Here is a 274-nt window from a genome sequence, read left to right as displayed (position 1 = left end):
ATGGAAGTCCATGGAACTTGCAATTCTGTTGCATTAGAGAAACTAATTGAGGCTTAAGCTCAAAATTGTTTGCTCCAATGGTAGGGATAGAGATGCTTCTCCCATAGAAATCGGGAGTAGGTGCAGTAAAGTCACCCAGCACCTTCCTTGCATTGTTGGCATTGTTGTTTTTGGTTGCCATGTGTTCTTCTTCCTTGAAGAATTCGTTCAGGTGCTCTAAAGAGAGTTGTGCTTTGGCTTCTCTTAGCTTTCTCTTCAAGGTCCTTTCAGGTTT

The sequence above is a fragment of the Arachis duranensis genome, unplaced genomic scaffold, assembly GCF_000817695.3.
Source record: "Arachis duranensis cultivar V14167 unplaced genomic scaffold, aradu.V14167.gnm2.J7QH unplaced_Scaffold_151173, whole genome shotgun sequence".
Lineage (NCBI taxonomy): Eukaryota > Viridiplantae > Streptophyta > Magnoliopsida > Fabales > Fabaceae > Arachis > Arachis duranensis.
This window is presented reverse-complemented; position numbering follows the sequence as displayed.